Below are 19,740 nucleotides of genomic sequence, written 5' to 3' on the forward strand. Positions count from 1 at the left end.
GGAAACAAGAAGAAATTTAAAATTTAAATTGACAAAATAGACAGGTGAATCATCTACCTTGTTTCTCAACTGAAACGTGTAGATACAAAGTGCTAAAACATAAAGAAAAACTTTGTTTTTGGGGGGAATATAGTACAATTAAACTAAAGTGAAATATTCTCAACATATATTCTTAGTTCACTCCTCTTCATTCTGCTACTTCTTATACTGGTGCCTCCCTATGTCTGAATACTACATCATATGATATTTTATTTCTTTTCTGGCTTTGGTTATCTGGTTTTTGTTTGTTTTTGATAACTGTGATTTCATCACTTTATATTTTTGTTCACAAATGCAAAATACCCTGGTTACACATGATGACATCAATGCAAAGAGTTAAAATATGATGTAAATTTACAATGGCTTTTAAGGAGGAAAATAATTTTTTTAAATTCCATTGCCGTGTTATGATATTCAATGTAAATAGTTCTAAATATACTGTATAGTCTAGTTGCTTACAGATCCTTGAAATCATCACTAAAGACTCTTATATCACTATATCACTTTTGCAAAGGGTCATCAAATGAGTGTCCTACTTAAAAAAATTTTTAATGTTTATTTATTTTTGAGAGAGAGAGAGAGAGAGAGAGAGAGAGAGAGAAAGCGCATGTGCATGTGTGAGTGGAAGAGGGGCAGAGACAGAGGGAGACACAGAATCCAAAGCAGGTTCCAGGCTCTGACCTGTCAGCACAAAACGTGAAACTAGCCTGGAACCCACAAATTGTGAAATCATGACCTGAGCCAAAGTCAAACGCTTAACCTACGGAGCTACCCAGGCGCCCCCAAGTGTCCTACACTTTAAAGGAGTAAGTTAAAAAAGTAGAATGAAAAACTGTATTCTCATTAGAAGGAATCATATGTACAGAATACATGTAAATAAAACAAGGAATGAAGGTACATGGGAATAAGAAAACAAGTTACTAAAACTATGAAAAGTGAATGGATTTTTCTGTCATTTTTATGACTTCTTTCTACATTATTGTTACCTGTAAAATAACAATTTTTGAAAAAATACTTTTATAATTAAATGCCCATAAGATGTGGGCTTTGGGTTTTTGCTTCTGTGACCTTCCTGATTTACACTTCCAAATCTATTTACAGTATTTGCACTACTGTAAATAGTAGTGCACGCATGTGCGCACACACACACGCACACACACGCACACTAAACATGACCATGACTCTCACCAGAAGAAACCACTGCAAGTAACAGGTACGATCTTTCCTCCAACTCACTTCCATGTACAGAAGAATTTTGAAAACAACAAAATAACAACAACATCAAATTGTTAGTTCAGATACTCATTATGCCTCTTTTATGGTCCAGATGTATTTTGAGTTGATGCATACCTAATTAAACCTATAAGAGACTCCATTAAGACCGTTCCAATTCATCCCATTCTCCTTGTTTTACATCCGTCCATAGGATCAAAATAATAGCCTGGTGGCAATTTTGTACTGACAGGGAAGATATCTGTGTATTGATGTACGTATTCCAATGTAAGTATTGAATGTGTTGCACAATTCTCTGTGTCTGGAAACTGTTACATGGGTATCATGTGTAAACCTTGAATTACTATCAGATGTTTTAATCTTTTATATAAATATCGTATAAACACTACAACCAAGGCAAAAACAATATGGATAATGTAGGCCTGTTTCCTGTAAAAAAAAAAAAAAAAGCCATTTCTCTTATTCCTGTAAGCCTCCTTACCCTAATGAACATGTTTATTTTATTAATAATGTCATTTTTTTTGTCGTAGTTATGTTATGCTAAGTCAAATATCAAGAATGCAACTTTAAATAAAACCCACTTCACAATATCAGATTCCACTTTACACCTAAAAGTTTGCTCATGACAAACTTTTATTGAAGAGAAAAACCCTGTCAGGAGTAATTCATTTTATAACGATTTATCTCTTCTCATGATTTTCATTTCTTCCAAGTAATGTTTATACTTCCTATATCCCAAAGGACATTCTTCAGACATAGAAACAGGATGTTACTATATAGTGAAATACTTCAGAATGCCTTTCATGCATTTACAAACTTAACTACAGAGGGAAAAGTGATCACACAATCAGTGATATCAAGCTGTACCCATTCATTATTATAGACACATTTACAACAACCTCGGCAAAGCTGTAATAGCTTCAGGACGTTCATACCAGATGAAAAGTTGTCAACTGCAAAATTGTGGGTTTCATTTGGAATATCACAGATGGTAAACACACAGATACATTACCACATTTCTTCAATTCTCAGATACCAACATTTCTTCACATTTTAACATTTCCTAAATTTGGATGCATCCTACAATGGATTTCAAAAGAATCCTGCCAGCCATTTCTGTCCCCTCCCCAGGAAAGCTGATGTTAAATCGATGGTACCTTTTACAGATATTGACATCTTAGAAATGAGGAAACAGTGTAAGCTGTGCTTTCATAATGGCTGATGTTAGCAATAGTGCCAGGCACTCTATTATTTTTACTACTACTAATTATTTTATTTTCTTGAATGTGTCCATTTTAAGGATAGGTCAGACATTTCCAACATAGGTTTAGAATAATTTCTTTTTTTTTTTAAATGTTTTTTTTTTTTTCAACGTTTTTTATTTATTCTTGGGACAGAGAGAGACAGAGCATGAATGGGGGAGGGGCAGAGAGAGAGGGAGACACAGAATCGGAAACAGGCTCCAGGCTCCGAGCCATCAGCCCAGAGCCTGACGCGGGGCTCGAACTCACAGACCGTGAGATCGTGACCTGGCTGAAGTCGGATGCTTAACCGACTGCGCCACCCAGGCGCCCCTAGAATAATTTCTAATTTCATTAAGAATAATCTTTTAAAACCCTACCTCTTTTTTTTTCTTTTTTAAATTTTTTAACATTTATTCATTTTTTTTTTTAATTTTTTTTTAACGTTTTTATTTATTTTTGGGACAGAGAGAGACAGAGCATGAACAGGGGAGGGGCAGAGAGAGAGGGAGACACAGAATCGGAAGCAGGCTCCAGGCTCTGAGCCATCAGCCCAGAGCCCGACGCGGGGCTCGAACTCACGGACCGTGAGATCGTGACCTGAGCTGAAGTCGGATGCCCAACCGACTGAGCCACCCAGGCGCCCCAACATTTATTCATTTTTGAAAGAGCAAGAGAGTGAAACAGAGCACAAGTGGGGGGGCAGAGAGGGAGACACAGAATCTGAAGCAAGCTCCAGGCCCCAAGCTGTCAGCACAGAGCCCATCGCGGGGTTCAAACCCATGAACTGCAAGATGAAGACCTGAGCTGAAGTTGGACGCTTAACCAACTGAGCCACCCAAGCACCCCAAAATCCTACCTCTTCTCTGAACTATAACTAATGAAAGATTATCAAATATTATCTTCATGCAAAGTATAAAAATAAGAATTAATAAGTTTTGCATAACAAAGTGATGTAAGAGGGTAGTTTACAAAGAACTCAAAACCTACACATAAATTAGTTTTAATGGTCTGAATTCAAAGCTAGTAATATGACTTGTTTTTATTCTCAAAATTGGATGTGGTATTAAAACATAAATATTAGTTTAGTAATATCAAATACGACTTATAATGTCAAATACATCACACTCATCATCAAACCCACTGCACCAAAAAAAAAAAAAAGTATAATATCAATAATGTCAGTTCAGTGTTAGAATTAATTTAAAAGAATAATCATGCACAGCAAAGGAAATCATCAAGATAACAAGAACAACAACTTACTGGATGGGAAAAGATATTTGCAAATGATATATCTGATAAGGAGTTCTACAACTCAACACCAAAAATGAAAACAAATAGGGACACCTTGGCGATTCAAACAGTAAGCCTCTGACTCTTGATTTCAGCTCAGGTCATGATCTTGTGGTTGTGAGACTGAGCCATGCATCAGCCTTCATGCTGAATGTAGAGTCTGCTTGGGATATTCTCTCTCTCTCTCTCTCTCTCTCTCTCTCTCTCTCTCTCCCCCTATCTCCCTCTGCTCCTCCCCCTGTGACATGCACATGTTCTCTCTCTAAAATAAAATAAAAATAAAATGAAACAATCTAATTAAACAATAGGCAGAGGAACTAAAGAGTCACTTTTTCCAAAGAAGAGAGGTGACCAAGAGGCACATGAAAAGATGCTCAACATCACTAATTATTAGGGAAATGCAAATCAAAACCACAATAGGATACTACCTCATACCTGTCAGAATGGCTAAAATCAAAAAGACAAGAAACAAGTGTTGGCAAGGATATGGAGAAAAAGGAACTCTCATGCACTGTTAGTAGGAATGTAAATTGGTACATCCACTGTGGGAAACAGTATGGAGATTTCTAAGAAAATTAAAAAAATAAATACCATATAATCCAATAATTCTAGCACTGGGTATTTACCCAAGGAAAATGAAAACATTACCTTGAAAAGATATGTGCCCCCATGTTTACTGCAGGATATTAATAACAGCCAAGACATTGGGGCATCATGTCCTCAATAGATGGATGTCCATCAACATATGAATGGATAAGGAAAATGTGACATACGCGCATACACACACACACACACACACACACACACACTAAACACTGGAATATTACACAGCCATAAAAATATGAGGCTGTTCTACTTGAGGCAACATGGATGGACCTAGAGTGTATTATGCTAAGTGAAATAAGTCAGCCTGAAAAAGACAAAAACCATACGATTCCACTCATAAATGGAATCTAACAAAAAATGAATACACAGAAACACAATAAGAACTATAAAACCAGAGAACAAACAGATGGTTGCCAGAGGGGAGGGGGTGGGGAGTTGGACAAAATGGGTAAAGGGGAAAGGGATATATAGGCCTCCAGCTATGGAGTGATAAGCCACGGGAATAAAAAGGACACCATAAGGAATACAGTCAATGATATTGTACCAGAGATGTAACGGGACAGATGGTGACTATACTTGCTGTGAACACAGCATAATGTATAAACTTGTCAAATACTAAGTTGCATATCTGAAACTAATGTAACATTGCCTATAAAGTATAGTCAAATTAAAAATCAATCAATCAATAACCAAAGGAAAGAGAGCCTGAAGTGTAATTGAAAGACATGGAAAATATGCACAGGTGAACCAATATGGGATGCCACCTATCACTTTTTAAAAAGTAAACCAACCAAAACTTCACTGAACTAGCTATAATCTTACTCACCAACTATTACTAAGACAGTTGTTCATTTAAAATGCTTTTGTTCTTTATTACCATTTAAGGACTTACTTAAAATGCATCCACATGGCTAACCAATAATTTGAATGGGCCACTTGCGGTGGATCACAGTTCATTTGTAAGTTTACTATACCAAAAGTAGATACTTGTTGTTATCATATGCCATTTCTTTTTCTCTGTGTGGGCATTAGAAGCACGTGGGCAGAAAGTCTCCTCAGTGAGCCAAGTTTTCTATATGCTATGATGAATTTGCAAATTTGAAACATCGAAACTAACTTAAAATCTCATAAAATTAATAGCAGAGTTTTAAGACACTACTTTCAAATGTTCCATACCACATATTCAGTAAACATAACTACTGCTTTTCAAATTTTGGGTACAGTAAAATCATTGTGGCCACAAGGTCAACCATGAGAAGACTGTACTCCAACCCAGCCTCCTTCTTGCTCTAATTGTTGTGGAAATACATGCAGTAAAATTCTGTTTTTCACTAGCACCTTTTGGATCTTTTACCATTGTTGTATTCCAAATAATAGCTGTGTGAGATCACAGCTGAACCTTCAAACTCAGGGAAAATTTCTGCTTCCCTTCCTGCCATGGACAGAAATTGAATGGTAACTTCTGCCGTGAATATATTGTATCATGACTCTTTCTGTAGCAGTGGAAACACACAACATGTCAGAGATGGAAATAAAAACAAGATTTCCTGTCTCCACATCCTGCAGGCTGACTTACACTTTTTCTCTTTCCATAAATTCTAGCACTTTCTGGAAGATATGAGGATAATTCTTTTAAGCAAGAAACTATTAAAAACCATGTCTCAAAATGTGTAAAAAAGTACTTAGGTATCATTTTCAAAAGAGTTCACACAATCTATCGAAGGATTGTGCGGTGGCAATAAATGACATAATATGAATCTTTCTGACTTGAATGGGAGTAAAATGGAAGCCACATTAAAGTTAGAAAGAAATGATCCCATTTCAGAATATAGAGACCACTACTAGAAAAGCTTCCGAACACAAAAGAAAATAAAATAGCAAAATAAAATAAAATAAAATAAAGTAACAAAGCAAAGTAGTGATGGCAGGGAGAAACCGAATATTGTAAGGGAATAAAACAAAAGATATGTGTGTCTGCAATTATATTTGCAAAACAAATAATGGGGCAAATCCCATGGAATAATAGTTTATTTTTATAACCAACAGATGTTTGTTCAAAGCTACTACATTCAAATTATGAATATAGGGACTAGTAAGCGACTAGTCGCTTACAATGAAATATAAGGCATAGTTCTCAAGTATTTACTCTCTTGGGAAGGTAAAGAAAAGCATAATATGTACATAGGTAAGTCCAACATGAAGCATTTTCTAGAGACGAAGTTTTAAAATTATATTTGTTTACATTGGGAGCAAACAAAAACTCAGCTAAAAAAATCTTTATAATTACGCTAGGTCTACATAATTCTCCAACATACAACAAATTTTCCTCATAATTGAGGAATCGATTTTTCACTCGTAATCAAGGTCAGTCTTCATTATTTTCTTTTCAGCACTTCTGAAATCTTTCTTCTTTCCTGCCCTGTTTAAAACCCTGATAAAATAATGCTTTTCAGGAACTGGGCCACTGACTTTGATTATGTTTTCAGCAACACCAAAACTGTCCAAAATGTGTTTGGGCCTTTGACCTCCACAATGTGAAGTCCCTAACGATGTATTCCCGTGGAGCGTTTATACATCTTCTTGTGAAACTAACCTCTGATATATGAATTAAGTTTATTTGCAAGTATCAGACATTATTAAATTCATCATATACCCTGCTTTGATTTTATCCGATTCCTATCTTGCAGCAAGTTACAAATGATAGCCAATTTCAACAGCAACCAAACAACGACATCCACATTTTTAACTATTACTGCTAGCACAGATCCAGTCCAATTCGGACCTCGTAGGATTGGAAGTATAATGAAACGAAGAAGAAATACAATCAGTTCGGAGGTGACGGGAATGAAACATGGCACAAGCCACATGCTCATGATCAGAGTCGGAAAGCCAGTTGTGTGTTTAGGAATCCTAGAAATTTGAGAGCAAGAAAAGGACCACGGCAGGCATCTGAGAAATCCTGAGATGATCCGGCGAATCTGACAGAGGAAACAACCTACAGGGCCACCTTTCTCACCCAAATACAAGTACCTGCTGCTCTCTGCTAGCACAGGAAGGGAGCACTGGTGCTCCCGGCAACAACAGTCTTTTAGAGGGGTCACAGTGGAAAGGAAGAAACTGCTGGGAACGGAATCTGGTGCTTTTCTTTCCTTGCAGCCACGGACAATAGGTTGAGGGAGGTGGCCACGGTATGAAAGCATTTCAAGTGACAGCGCTCTTGATCAGTGTCTTTATTTGACTGTATCAGGAGTAACTTTACAGATACACATAAATCAGAGTACGCCAGGGACCCCTTGTTCGCCAGGCATGTTGAGAGCTCCCCGGATGGCACACTGTGCAGTATTTGCTCCAACTCCGACGGCCTCCATCTGATAGAGAGATTTATTTCCTGACAGCTGACAGAGTGCCCTGCGATATCTGACGATCCCTGGTGTGGCAGCGACAGTAGCTTCAGGATGAAGTTCTCTGAACTCTCTGAAGCTCCGAGTCTTGCTTTTACTTAAAAATGACTATTTCGGTACTTTGAAAGATCTAAGGGGCTTATGCTCTCATCTTTTAGAAATTCAAACCACTCCTCTTTCCCTTTAAGCATAAAACTTCCCTCATAGCTGTGTTCCTTATGTCTCTTTCACCTGCGGTTTTTCTTTTGTGTTAGATTCTGTCACACGGAAATAAAGCTGATGTCAAACCCAGGCAGTCCCAGGCAGGACTATAATTTGACAGTGATCTTCCAGTGGGGTCTGAATGACCTCCTGAAAATCTGGACTAGACTGCTTTGAGCAATGAATTCTTAGTCAATAGCTTACGTAAAGATACGATAAAACATCCGTAAGAACTACCTTGCCCCATCCCTTAATTATTAACAGATATGCTAAAAGATTGATGTGATCTCTTAAATCATTTTTAAAATACAATGCACTTAATAACACACTTCTAATTTTTTTAATCTAAATTAACCTAATTGTACTGCGTGATACACTCAAATTTTATTGGCCATTACTTTAGTGGAATTAGAAACAGTCGTGGTCAGATTACTTCACTGAGAAAGCTTTTGTGTAATCACTTGCAGATTTTATTGTTATTTTCAAATCTTTACTTCCCTAGAAATACAGTTGATAATAAACCCAGAAGCGAATGTCATCTTTCCTAGTCATTTTTAACTATAATATTTTATTATTATAATGATTACATTACAACATCTTTTGATTGCATTAAAATCGCATTTTAAAGATATTTGTATTCCTTTTCTGAAAGAAAAACAACAGCAGAGAGATATATTAGTGCTTTAAGCAGGAACATAAAATTGTAGGTTTAAAATATTATTTGAAGGGTCTCCTAACTGCTCTTACAGGGTGAGAACGCCAGGGCCCAGAGAACAGCAGGGATTACCCTGTACCATGCTGGATTTTAATATATCCACCCAGATTTCAATCCTGGTCTACAGATCAGACCTGTTTTTCTCTTAAATATTTCATCTACAAAAGAGGCCTATATTTTTTAAGTTTACAACTACACTATCATGTATTTCCAACATCTCATTAGTGTTAGGTGGGCAGACCCCCCATCCCGCAGTTTACTTGAGAGAAAACCAAACGTAAGCAATGTCCTACTCCAGACAGATACTACTGATGCTGGTCAAATCCGTGAAAGCAGGATTCCTGGGCTTGGTCCGCTCTTCCCCATCTTTGCATGTGATTTCGTTTTCTTCCAGGTGAGTTCTGCCCAGAATTGGCTTGTACTGGATGGTTGTATTCTGGACCACAGATTATAGTAGTCATTTTGGTGATGTTTTACCGTTAGCTTGTTCATACCCATATAAAATAGAACCATTAATAGACAAAACACATATTCATCCCAATTTCTGATGAAAATAATCAAGTGGGCCTATTTCTGTGTCCTCCTGTCTCTTGTTTGGAGTGTTATACCAGCCAATTCATAGGTAACGCTTTGGAGATTGCTCTCTAGTCAATAACACTTTTACTCTCATCCACCACCCAGGGTTGTTTCGCCTTATGTGACAGCAGATCACACAGTCATGATAAAAATCTTCAGTAGTGCCTACTGTCTCATGGTAGAGAGAAGGTTTCTATTCAGGAAGAAAGGAAGGAAGGGAGGGACGGAGGGAGGAAGGAGGGCAGGGGCGGAGGGAGGAAGGAAGGAACGGAGGGAGGGAAGAAATGATGACATTGAGTAGGGAAGTAGAAAGGGATCTGTTACCCTGTTGACCAGAAATACTAGAGTTGGACATTGAACATGGGTGCACATACAAATGAGATGAAGATCCCACTTCATATCCTGTGCATCAGTATTTCTTAATCAGCTAGAACCTTGACTCTCTCTGAGAGTCTTACACAAAGGAATAAGTCCATGTCCTAAAATGAAAATAATCTTGAACTTCAAGTTTTTGCTTATTTCTTTTTATTGCATGTAGAAAGCCATTTCCTCACATGGATACACTTCATAATATAATCTTCATAAACAATCATGTCTTTCTCTTTTCATTTTTTTTTTAATTTTTTTTTAACGTTTTATTTATTTTGAGACAGGGAGAGACAGAGCATGAACAGGGGAGGGTCAGAGCGAGAGGGAGACACAGAATCTGAAACAGGCTCCAGGCTCTGAGCTGTCAGCACAGAGCCAACGCGGGGCTCGAACTCACGGACCGCGAGATCATGACCTGAGCCGAAGTCGGCCGCCCAACCGACTGAGCCACCCAGGCGCCCCTCTCTTTTCATTTTTTGATAAAAATAACTGCTGATTCCTAAAAAGACAACGATTCTAAATTTTCCAAGGAGGTAAAACGAAAGAAAAACCCCACAGATTTTATTTCAGCAAAAGTAGATTTCTGTGAGATTTTGCAGTTTGTTTTCCTGAAAAAGAAGCTGAAATGTTCATGTCTTAGACTTAGTCTTGATAATACATATGCCACTCCTGTTCTTCATACATTTAATACTTTTTATTCCAAAAGCACATATCTACATAACTTTTTCCCCAAATCTCACTTCGCAGAGACCATCATTATTACCGTTTTGGTTTATCCTGACAATTTGTCCCTAAAAACTGATAAAACTACATGAGCATACTTAACACACAGTTATATTTGGTGTGTTTTTTTGTTTGTTTAATTAAAAAAAATTAACGTTTATTTATTTTTGAAAGACAGAGACACAGCACAAGCCAGGAAGAGGGCAGAGAGAGAGGGAGAGAGAATCCGAAGCAGGCTCCAGACTCTGAGCTGTCAGTACAGAGCCTGACACAGGGCTCGGACCCACAAACTGTGAGATCATGACCCAAGACAGAGTCAGATGCCCAACTGACTGAGCCACCGAGGCACCCCATTTAATTTTTTTAAAGTATTCTCCACACTCAACATGGGGCTCATGCTAATGACACTGAGATTAAGAGCTGCATACTCTACTGATGGGAGCCAGCCAGTTGCCCCATAGTTGGTGTTTTAAAATAAAACTGGAATCATCTTCTTCAACAACACTGTAACATCAGTTTTTTTACCAATATCATCTGATCATTTTTTACTTTTCATGTTGGTATGTAAGAGAACAACCTGATTATAAAATCAAGGTAATAAAAAATAGAAACAAAAACAAAACCCACAAGCCTGGAGTTTCCATCGGTCACACTGCTGGAGGACAGTCCCCTGGAAAAGGACTACAGAGCTGCTAATCTGAAGCCAGACCCATTACATTCTTTGTCCTCAATTCAAGAAGCTTATCCAGCAAGTCCTTCCTCAACTGTCCCTATCTGTGTCAGTAAGAAAGGATTATGAATTCAGATTTCGTATTTAAGGTCATCTAAAAATTTATACTCTGAATTGTTTGCACTGTTTGATGGTGTTTGCAGAACCTACCAGATGATAAATGTATAAGTCTTTACCGACTTTGATCCTGGACTACATGAGGCTTCACTTTTCAAGCACTGGGAAATCTGAACTGATATCTGTCTCTAATCTCTCTTGACAATGGCAATTTGGCTACAGGAGCTCATATTTGTGCTCAGCATCACTACCGTGATGACCCCACAGCCCCAAATAAAGGCGATTTTTCCTTTTCAGCCAAATGATCCAGGCATTATTCAGGCCAAGTTACTTCTCCCTACATTAGCCTGAGAATTATACTGTATTTTTTATTCTAAGAAATTAATTTTGCCTGAATTTTAACCAGGTGCTCGAAGACGTTTCCTTAAAGGCCTTAAATATTCTATTACACTTTCATTTCTTAGCAGAACTCTTAAGAAGGTCCTGACATTCTGTACATTGACAAATTTCAGGGCAGCCAAAAAAAAAAAAAAACAACACTTTTAAGAATTTTTGTCAGAATCCCCGATGACAAAGCGTCTCATGAAAAATCATGACTCAGAGTTGAGGCTTCCTTCTTTACCAAATACCCCAAATCAGATAATCTATCAAGCTTGTGATGGTTTTCCACTCACTGCAGAGCACAAACTGAGATTTTTCTTTCAAATATTGTTTTCACCAGTAAAGTAACATTTCTATAGTTTTAAAAATCCATGATCCTCAAAGTTTTCAAAATAGGCTTGTCCCAAATTATTTTTCATTGACCATGCCAGTATGCACATAACTGATAGATGTTATTAGTTCTTTCATTTATTTGTTGAAAGAAAATTATGCAGCTTTCATTTCTCTTTGATATTCAAAATATTAAATGAAATGTCATTGATCTGGGATGAATGGTATATTTAAAGAAGGCTTTTTTCCCCCCAAACTTTATCTGTTTCATCCCCTGGGGTCGGGGAGCTAAATTGTTTCCAGGGCAACAAGACAGCAAGGTATCTCAAATTGCTCGTGATTAAAAAAAAAAAAAAAAAAAAAGTTAATGCAAGAAGCAACTTGGCTTAATATACAAGGATATGTATTTTGCTTTGGAAAATCCACATATCGAAACAATAAGGTTCTCATCATTTTAGATCAGGTCTTTTTCTCAATAGAAGGTGCATACCTTTCAATGCACTTTTTAATTAAGAGTTTTTTTGTTTTTGAGATAATTAAAGATTCACCTGGAATTATAGGAAATAATACAGAGATACACTCTGTACCTTTACTCTGTTCACACCAATGGTGACATTTTGCAAAACGATGGTACTATTATCACAACCAGGACAGTAACATTGATGCAGTAAAGATACAGAAGATACAGAACAGTTTCACGACAAGGATCCCTGATGTTACCTCTTATTACAAAATTCATTCCCTGCCCCACCCCTCATTCCTGAGCTCTGGCAATCACAAATTTGTTCTCCATGTCTATAATTTTGCCAAGTCAAAAAAGTTTTGTATACAATGGAATCACATAGTATGTAACTATTTGGAACCCTTTTTTTTTTTTTTTAATCTAGTGAAATCCATGCAGATTCAGCCAAGTTTTTGTGTGATAATATTTTGTTGTTGTTGTTTTAATATCGCCAATTAGTATTCCAGGGTATGATCAGACTACAGTTTATTTACGCTTTCACCTATTAAAGGACATCTCGGCCATTTCCAGCTTGCAGCTATTACAAATAAAGCTGCTGTGAATAAGGGCCCTCCTTTAGTTTTGCTGAATAATATTTCTCTGATGTTACCTTTCTATGAAAAGATTATGCAGCTTTGGTATCCTATGTCTCAGTGATGAAAATAATACCACAGATTTATAGCACAAAATATTTAAGTTATAAGCCAGGAACACTGAATTTCCCAGATTGAAACAGAAAAGAACTAGATTAAAAGGTTTTAAATTAAGTAGCTGCCAAAATCAGCAAAAAAGGGCAGGGACAAGCAATGGAAGGCAATATCCAGGATCAGAGCAAAAATCTAACAGAAGAAATACGACAAAAACAATCCTACTAGCAGCCCGATCGCAGTGGACTTCGCATCTGACATTGCAGCCCATGGGGCTCTAAACCACTGGACAGCGGTGATGACGCCGTATGTGTTCTTACAAATTAGCCATACTGTTGACCCTGACGTAACTGCCGAAAAGGACTCCCTTGTTATCATGCACACAACTGTATATAGTCTAAATATCCTGTCGGCCCCCGACATCAGGAATGCCACAGGAAATACTGTCCTGAATTTATGGTAACTTTTTTTTTCTGATTCACAATTGAATTGATGGCTTTAAATTTAGGTTCACTTTACTGAAAAGGTCTCCACAGATTAAACAGAAACACTGACGATATTATATGAAGATGCAATTATCGCATAAAACCGATTTCATTCTAGAATAACAACAACAAATAAGAGTTGGGAAAAATAATAATTGTGAAGAAACTGGAAGCCTCATACACTCCTGGAGTAAACGGAAAAATGATCTTCCTGCTTTGGAAAACAGTCTGGCAGTTCCCCAAACACTTAAAGAATTTCCACATGACCTGGAAATTCTACACCAGGCTACATACTCAAGAAAATGAAAACATGCATCTACACAAAACTTGTACATGAATGTTCATAGCAGAATTATTCAAAAGAGTCAAAAAAGAGAAACAACCCAAACATCAATCAACTGATAAATGACTGTGGCATATCCACGCAGTGGAATATTATTCAGCAAAAACAAAACAAAACAAAGTAAGAGAAAGACGTGCTGATTCATGCTACGACATGGATACACCTCAAAAACATTACGCTGAATGAAATGAGTTCATCACAAAGGACCATATATTCTACGATTCTGTTTATATGAAATGTGCAGAATAGGCAAATCTACAGAAAACAAGGTGAATTTGTGTTTTCCCCTGGCTGGGGTGAAGAGGGTACAGATGGGAAGTGAAATTAGATTAGGGGGGATAGTTGTGCTATCCTTAAATCTACTCAAAATCTCTGATTAGTATATTTTGAATAGGTCAATGTTAGAAGCACCTGTGTGGCTCAGTCGGTTGAGTATCCAACTCTTGGTTTTGGCTCAGGTCATGATCCCAGGGGCATGAGATCGAGCCCCACATCAGGCTCCGCACTCAGCATACAGCCTGCTTGGGATTCTCTTTCTCCCTCTCTCTGTCTCTCTCCCACTGGCTTTTCCCCATTCTCTCGCTCTCTCTTTCTAAAATAAAAATAAATTAATTAAAAAATAACAAATGCGTGAATTTTAGGTTTAGATTCCCTTTCCTTGTACCATTTCAAGACCTTCCCCACCAAGTATCTGTACTGCCTTCCTAATTAAAGAATCATGACTGGCCTATTCCCACTGTCTCCACATGCAGACCTCCCAAGAATTTCTCAAAACTGATGCAATCTGGTTTCTTTTTTCCGACCCTATCATTCTATTGAAACCCTTTTACTACTTCTAAATTGACAAGTCACTTCCTTTTCTTTATATGTCTTCCCTATTTAACATGTTACTCCTTCACTTCTTTATTAGCTCCTATAGCTTCTTCAACAACATTCACTCCCTTCTTCCAGCCCTCAGATTAATTATACCCCAGCACACATTAAGTTTTCTCTCCTCATATCTTTGTCTTCAGTGCAGATGATTCCAAGGGTTTATTCCTAGTTTTCCTCTCTCCTGTCATCCTATCTTCCTAGTTGATCTCATTCATATCAGGTCTTCAACCTGCACTGCCTAATATATTAACCCACTCATAAATCTTGTGTGTCTGCCAAGCAAAATAACAAGTAGTAATGAAAACTGTGGCCACACCCACAAATACACCTGCTAGGTAATGTTCTACTTGTGTTTTACAGATTATAATATCCAATTATCATGGGGACACTGTGTGGTATTGTAACTTTGTCCATTTGATCGACGAACACACTAAAGTTTAGAGAAATTAAATCATTTATCCAGGGTTGTACAGATTTTAAGTGTTCAGGTTGGGACGTAAAGCCAGTCATTGTCTTTGGAGCCACATCTAAACTGTGTTCCAGACTCCAAACCTATATGTTAAATGGTTTAGTGAGTATATCAGTGTTCCTCAGGGGCTTAAAACTAAAAACAACATAGAAAATAGATTTTCCTAAAAATCTATTCTTCCTGTTAAATTCCTTAATGGCACACAATCCTCTTAGGCATCTTACCAAGAATCGTGGGTTTTATTTTAAATTCCTACATCTGCCTCAGGCCCCACATCTAAGCAATCCATAATTCCAAGTGATTTCACCTGCTAAATATGTATTCCATGTCTAGTGTTCTCCATGTGTAATCCTTGTTTGTTGTTTCAAGATCCTGATCACCTCTCCACCAGAATATTGCCAGGTTTCCTAAGGATTTCTTCCTCGACCCAATCTTTCATAGACCCGTGGTCAATGTATAATTTTATTGAAATACTTACCTGACACTGTGGTTACCCACAGGATTTAGTCAAACGTCTGTGCACTGCACACATCTGTGTCCGCCCACTCTCTTTCAGACTCTGTGTTCTAACTAGTTTGAAGTGCTTGCATTTTCCAGAAAGAACTTTTTTTTTTTTCTCAGCCTCAGTTTTGCACTCCCTGGTCCTTCCAGACTTAGTGTAACGCCATCTCCTGCGGAAAGCTTTTTCTGACCACAGAGCGCTCTGATTAACCCTCACCCCCATGGCGCTCCTTTTCCATCCAAGAATTCTTTCATCTTGGAGACGCAGCATGAGCTTTGAAGCCACATATTCTTGCCCTGGGAACCCATTTTCTATATGTGAGATCTCAAAGAACGAACTTAAATCATCTGATTTCCAGGTTTCCCATCTATAAAATGATTGCACTCATACCTACATCGAAACGCTGTGGTGAGGATCCCATTGATATAAATAGTCCTTGACACAGTTTGAGTTCAGAAATACTAGATATTGCTTTAGTCTCCTAACAAACTGGGGTATTCGTTTTATATCTCCTCACTACTATGATCATAACATAACTCTTTTCAATTCTCCGGTTCATTGCATAATAAGTATTTAGTGATTTTTTGATGCCAAAATGATGTTTCAATATGAACGGCTTCAAGTTTCAGATATTGATAAATATATATTTATAATATAAATATCTATCATTATCCAAAATGTTAATGTATGCTTTTTATTATGACCTCTTTTATTATAATCACATATATTTATTTTTAAAATGCTACAATTTGAAATATAAAATTTTTAGCCATAAGTGACATACAGAAGCCAACCAAACTAAGGTTTGTTCCAAGCAGAAAGAAATACTCCAGTAGAACAGGCACAAATAGCAAAGGGTAGAATAATTAGGTGGATCTGTGGAACATGAAGAAAGCCAGTGAGGCAGAAGATTGAATCATGGGGAGCATGTGGCCAGGCTGGAGGAAGTCTGGAGGTACGGGGCTCGAGGAAGACTCTGGGTTTAAAGAGCAATGAGAGTCCCAGGAGGACCAGAGCTAAACATCAAACGTCTTTTTCCTCGGTGGAGAATGTGCTGTAAAAGGAGAGTAGGAGCAAAAACTGAGACAACATGCCATGGCAATGGTCGCCAGAAGAAATAGTGAAGAAAGTAAACATCCTTAGTGATAATACATAGCTTTTTTTTTTTTTTTTTACATCTCACTGGACTCAATTTGCTGCATTCTTCCTCACAATATAGAAATTTCTCTTCGTTACTTAACCTGCCAACCCATATTTAATGAGTGGCTACTCTGTGTCAGGCACTGCTTCAAGTACTAAAGACACAGCAACGTAAAGAGACAAAACCAAGTCATCTTATGGAACTTTCATTCCAGTGGGGGTCAGAACCAGGGGACAAACAGAGAACCAAATAAATAAGGGAGATAAGTAACGTGTTTGAGAGTGACAAATTGTAGGAAAAAGGAAAGGAAAGGCCACAATGGGTGAAGCCTTGGAATCTGCATAATCTGAAATGGGAAGTCCTCACTGAGAAGGCGACTTTTGAATCAGGACTTGACTGGTGGTGACACTAAGATATCTTGAGGAAGAACATGATAGCTTAGCAAATTCAAATAAAAACTACAAAGCATTAGTCTGGGTCTCTATAGGTGATTGTTCAGGGTAATCATGTGAGTTCCCCTGATAGTCCCTGAACTTGCCATTCTACCTGTGGCTGGAAAGCTTATAGTAGGGAAACTGGGAAGCCCCAGTTCATACTTCAAAACACTCCCAACTAATGCTTAATCTCTTGAACCAGCGCTTGTGTTCTTTCCACAAATCCACCCCACCTTTCTACCACTTTAAGAAGAAGCTATAAGTAATACAATATCAGTAGTGCAATTATCAGTTAATGTGGACTCCTTTTGAAATACTAGAATGTAAATGTCCATCTTCCAAGAACTTTAGCAAAGCAACTTATACACAGAAAAGACTAGTGTGTGTACCATGTATTCAGTCTTAGAGATTAGAGAGGGAGATAAACTGTAAGAGACTCTTAAACACAGAGAACAGTCTGAGGGTTGCTGGCGGGGTGTTGGATGGGGGATGGGCTAGATGGGCAGGGTATTGAGGAGGGCACTTGTTGGGATGAGCACTGGGTGTTATGTGTACACTAAATTCTATTCCTAAAATCATTATTACACTAGATGTTTACTAACTTGGATTTAAATTTAAAAAAAATTAAAGAGAAAGGAAATACTTTGAGATGTCGGTGGAACCATACATGTGAAGGCAGGCAAAACCAAGAGAAAATAACCCTTTGGAACATACCCCATAAACAGGTCCATTCTCTTTGGTCATTTGTCCATTGTCTGTTTTCCTTGCTGGTTGTGACTATTGCTTTACAGGGTATTGGTTAGGTGTCACTGAGAATTATGGTTTCTGCCTAGCATCCAGATTATTAAACCAGGTGCCAGAATGTCCAGCCTTATTCTTGCATGCTTCCCAAACAAAGAAGGTCCTACGGATTTCTACAAATCTCTTCTGCTCTTGGTGTGTTGATGTTACCACTGATGATATGAATCATCAATGCCTTTAGATAAGTTATTTACATACTAGCTTTTAGACAAGTTTTTGAGAAATATCTTGTGATGGTTAATTTTACATATCAACTTGACTGGGCTAAGGGATGGTCAGATAGCTGGTAACATGTTGCCCTGAGGTGTGTCTGTAAAGGTGTTTCTTGGACAGATTTGAATTTGATTCAGTAGACTGAGTAAAGAGACCTACCCTAACTAATGTCGGTGGGCATCCTTCAATCTCCTGAGAGTCCCCACAGAACACAAAAGCAGAGGAAAGATAAAGTCTCTCTCTTCAGAACAGCTGGGTTGTCCACCTTCTCCTGCCCTATGACACTGGAGCTCCTGATTCTTGGGCGTTCAGACTCTGGGACTTTTATCAGTGATTCTCTGGTTCTCATTAGACCACTCGCTTTCCTGGTTCTCAACCTTGCTGATGGTGGATCATGGGACTTGGCATCCATAATCCATAATTACATAGGCCAGTTCCTATGATAAACTTCCTCTTATACATGTCTAATTGATTCTGCTACCCTGAAGAACCCCAACTAAAACAAATATTTTCTGTCCTCTTTATAGAATCTTATTTCAGAGACATCTGTATAGTGATGTTACTTGCATAGTAATATTTCATCAAGTTTGTCAAAGTCTAATTTTAGTTTTTTTTTACATACAGATCTCGTGTTTTCTGGGAACCTCAGGTCTAATAGTTCAGGAAATACAGTAGTGCCCCCTTATCTCCAGGGGATTCCTTCCCAGACCCCCAGTGGATGCCTGAAACTGAGGAGAGTACCCAATTCTATGTATACTATGTTTTTGCCCATATGTACATGTCTATGATAAAATTTAATCCATCAGTTACACACAGTAAAAGCTAAACAGTAGCTAGTAATAGAACAATTATAACAATACACTGTAATACAAAGACTGTATGCTGTAACAAAAGTTATGTGAATGTGGCCTCTCTTTCAAAATACCTTATTATCCAGTACTCACCCTCATCTTCTTGTGGTGAAGGGAGATGATAAAATGGCTGTGTGATGAGATGAAGTGCAGCGAATGATACAGGCATTATGAGGTAGCATCAGCTTACTAGTGACTTGACAATGTGTTAGAAGCAGGGTCACCTGCTCCCAGATCACAGCAGACCCTGGGTAAAGGACACCGCGAAAAGTGAAAACAGGCAGAAGGGAGGGGAAGTGTATTGAAAATGCAATTGCCAGTGGCCATGCTGCCCTGAGAATTCTACCTTCCTACAGAAACCAAGACTTCCTCCCTGAGCCAACCTCTTTCTGCCTGGGGCTTTTTTTCCTGCCAGAGGCTTTATCTTATGACAAATAAATCAAACCTCACTCAAAGGACCGTCTAGTTGGCCCATCCTACTTCTGTATTAGACGTGTCCACATGTAACACAATTTAATATAGACTCAAACTGAAGTCCGTGTTGCATACAAATGGAGCATAAAAAACACATGACCAGATACTTG

At 37.9% G+C, this 19,740-nt stretch overlaps 1 long non-coding RNA gene across 1 annotated transcript in view; it reads right to left on the reverse strand.

The window, feature by feature from the left end:
* LOC125923468 (uncharacterized) overlaps positions 1 to 19,398 on the reverse strand; it is a 280,311-nt gene extending 260,913 nt beyond the window's left edge. Inside the window, exons 1-2 of the long non-coding RNA XR_007458052.1 lie at positions 19,250 to 19,398; positions 16,501 to 16,770 (exon numbers count right to left, since the gene is read on the reverse strand). This is a non-coding gene — a long non-coding RNA (uncharacterized LOC125923468). The remainder of the gene's footprint in view (positions 1 to 16,500; positions 16,771 to 19,249) is intronic.
* Between the last annotated feature and the right edge of the window lie 342 nt (positions 19,399 to 19,740).

The sequence above is a fragment of the Panthera uncia genome, chromosome B1 (genome assembly GCF_023721935.1).
Source record: "Panthera uncia isolate 11264 chromosome B1, Puncia_PCG_1.0, whole genome shotgun sequence".
Lineage (NCBI taxonomy): Eukaryota > Metazoa > Chordata > Mammalia > Carnivora > Felidae > Panthera > Panthera uncia.